The sequence below is a fragment of the Sparus aurata genome, chromosome 1 (assembly GCF_900880675.1).
Source record: "Sparus aurata chromosome 1, fSpaAur1.1, whole genome shotgun sequence".
Lineage (NCBI taxonomy): Eukaryota > Metazoa > Chordata > Actinopteri > Spariformes > Sparidae > Sparus > Sparus aurata.
In genome coordinates, this window is record NC_044187.1 from 1,964,463 (window position 1) to 1,968,426 (window position 3,964).

Here is a 3,964-nt window from a genome sequence, read left to right on the forward strand (position 1 = left end):
AATGAAGGAGGGGGGGGGGGGGGGGGGGGGTGACGGAGGGGGGGGGGGGCTGACGGAGGAGGGGGAGGAGGTGGATGATATAGAGCCTGAGCGACAGAACAAAGGTGGCCTCCTCTTTATTCTCAAATTAGAGCAGCTGTGCTCTTTTCCCTCGAGGAGCCCAATGAATAGATTAGGACCACTGACACTGAAAGAGAGACAAAACACTCCCCCTCCCTCACCTCCCCTCCTCACCCTCCTCCACCTCCTCCCCCTCCTCACCCTGGTCATACGGACCAGGACGACCTGATGTGGTTCCGTCAGAATCAGCTTCTGATCTCTGATCTGTGGACTGGAATGACCTTTCGTCTCAGTGCTGTGAGTTGTTCAGCAAGCACGATAATCAGATGATATATAATAAGAATTTTTATTTATTATTTTTTTTATTCTATTTGTTGTTTCCTATGTTTTATGTTTCATGTTCTATTTCTTTTCATGTACAGCACTTTGTTCCAGCTGCGGCTGCTTAAAGCGCTTTATAAATAAAGTTGAGTTGAGTTGAGAATATAAAAGTCGTCTCCATGTCCACATGTGATGGATCGGTGAGGACGGAGGTTGACAGCAGGTATGAAGCTGCGACTCCCAGCATGATGACCACCAGGTGAGACGTTCCCGTGTGAACGATGCTCGGCAGCTCTGAGGTTCACAGTCGGGCTGCGGTGACGTCATCAGAGCTGAGTAACCAGAACTGAGGCCCGGAGCAGAGGGAGTGCTGAGGTGGAGACGCTTCTGTCTGCACTCTGAGGCTTCACAGGGAAATTCCTCCTTGAAGAAATTCTCCACCCAAAGAAAAACAGCCTCCTGTGAGCAGGTTCTGGTCAGATTCTGGGACACAACACCGTCTCAGAGGCTGATTCTCAGCTCACAGTGGTGAAGCACACCAGTCATGTTACATCTCCTGCATCATCACTTCCTGTTCGCCACTGCAGCTGTGTTACTGCCTGTAAATTAGCCAGTAGCTAGCATGTTAGCACACACTGAGCAGCTGAACTTTAGTATCTGTGATCTGATCTGACAGCAGCTTCTTTCTATAGAGATATCACTGATCATTTAATTCCAGGTTAATTTCCTTCTCAAGTTTGTATTTCCTCCCCGGTGGGTCACATGTGACACACACGGACGTTTCAGGAGAAAATCAATCGATCTCTGACATTTTACAGGCGTATCGATGGAGCAGGATGAAAATTAAACGTGTGTGTTTTTAACAGATCTGGTTTGTGTCAAAGGGAAAGTTTTGTCTTTTAGACGTCTTTTCAATTTTCACTACTGACTTCCATGTGACGTCCTACAGGGTTCCACATTAAAGGTTTTATACTGTAATGTTAAACGTCTTTACAACTTCAGTCACAGATGTCTAAAGATCCTCTTGTGGTTCAAAATGAAAGTTTTTGTGACGCCAAATTGGAGCTGCATGAGGCGTGAACATTAAATATCGTGTTTTAGTCTTCAAACCTTTGAACATTAACCTTCCTGATGAAGGTTGGATGAACAAAACATGATATTTAATAAATCTGATAAGTAGCTCTCCTGGTAAAGTTCACACCTCATGCAGCTCCAATTTGGCATCATAAAAACTTTCATTTTGAACCACAAGAAGATCTTTAGATGTCTGTGTCTGATGATGAATAGATGTCTAACATTACAGTATAAAACCTTTAACATTGAGTCCTGTCAGGACGTCATGTGGACGTTAAAAGACGTCTAGTAAACGTTCATTCTGCTCCATCGATGTATTTTCACTGAAGTTCGTTGCTGTTCAGTTGAAACGTTTCTCCAAAACGTCGACTTATCATGAGCTCAGAGAAACTTGTGCATTGTTCAGATGATTCAGTGACTTTGTAAAAGGTTTGTTTGGCTCAGAGATGTGGAGTAGACGTGACGATGTGTTTCTGCTCACCGGGTGACTGACAGTCCTCAGAGATAAGCAGGTAGAGATGATGGATGCTGGTGTAGACGACTGGACCTGTGATGGACCTTCACTGCTGTGACCTTTGACCCTGGACCTTTTTGTGTCAGTTAATGGAGGAGATGCGATCCAGCCGCCTCCCTCGCTGCATGTTTGGTGGTTGAAACCCTCTTCAGGACATCGGTTCATCCTGTGAATGAATAACCAGCTCCTCCTTCTGTCCTCCGTCTCTGACCTCCAGGACAAAACTCGTCCCTGAAACCTCGAAACAACCACACAGACTAATCAGAATACCTCGTCTGATTCACGACCACAAGCTGATAACAGAATATATCATGGATGAGCCACACTGTTGTTACGTCATCACCAGGAAGACACACACACCGTCCTCACTGCAGCGCCAGATGGGGATCAATCCGCCGCTGTAAACAGTCCCCAACAGAAGCACTATTTCCTCCTGTTTGTTGGACGGAAGTCGATCTTGAAAGCGATCGGCTGTCGTCTGACGGCCATGTAGCCTCTGCAGCGACTGTCTCAGGAGTTTCTGTGTGGCCGGAGGACACGTGGATCTCTGGGGTCAAGACTTTCTCTCCTGTGAGCCGCTGATTGTTCAGCAGAATGCTGCAACTCTGTTTTACTGTGAAGCTCCAGAAATGTTTAACATCCGCGGGAGGTTTAAACTCTTCTAACCCCTTAGCAAAAAGTAGTATACTTGAAGTTCATTTTATTAAGTATACTTGAGTATAAGTATAAGTATAGCAAGTATACTATGGACCATGTACTTGTAGCGTACTAGAAAGTATACTAATTTAATACTTCTTCGGACTAAATTGGAACATTTTAAGTTTATAAAAGTATACTTTAGGTATACTTTTATATAAAAGTATACTTTAGGTATACTTTATAAGGTCATTTTAAGTTTACAGAAGTACACTTTCAAGTATACATCAAGTACACTCATCTATATACTACTAGTGTACTAAATATATACTTCTAGTCCACATTTTAGTTTAGTAACATGTAAGTTTATAACAGGGGTAATACCTCAAGGCAAATGTGTGTAGTGAAAAACATTTTTATTCTGCTAAATAAAATGTAAGCACAACTCAATGACTCAACCCTTTTCTGTACTAACATCAAGATATTATAAGTATTAGTACTTATAATGTATCTCTCTAGCAAGAGAGTCACCATTTATTATCTTACATGTCCACAGCTTAACAGACAGGAAGTCTCTCCCAGAAAACACTCCTTCACTCACGGTGCCAACATTTTTATCATCTTTGTTAATTCGACACAATTTAACCACAGAACAAGGATGTCAATTAAACCGCAACCGTCTTACAAATCATCTTATTCACAAACACATTCACAAACCATAATTACACCAACAACAACAGAATACCCAAGAGTCTTTGCTCAACAGTCCACAAGAGGCGTTACAGTATACTGAAGTACACGTATAAGCTTTAGTATTAAAGTATAAATCTAAGTATTAATGTACTTAGTTTTAGACTATTCTTTATACTTTTCAGTATAAGCCAAGTATACTTCACTATACTTTTCTGAGTATATAGAATGTAGTATATAAAAAGTACACTTCAAGTATACTGCCTCAGTTTTAGTATAAAATAAGTATACTGGTAGTACACTTAAATAAACTACTTTTTGCTAAGGGACTGCTTCTGTAAACAAACTCTTACTGACACCAGTCAGGAAATAAAACTTTATTGTAGCTCAAGTTAATAATGTTTGTATTCCTCAAACTAAGATATTACAGATCTGATGTGTTTTGATCACAGCGACACCGGACTGAGACTATGATCCTGTCTCTGCTGCTGAAGAAGACCCGGCAGTAAAACCGTCTCCGGCCCTGCAGACCGAGGCCTCTGTTTGCTGACAGATGCCTTACTGTCCGCAGTTTGTTTGAGGGAAATGTAATTAGATGAAGCTGCTCTTTGCTTTGTGAAATGGAGCAGCTCTGTAAACAGCAGCCAGCAGTTAATGTTCATGTGTTCA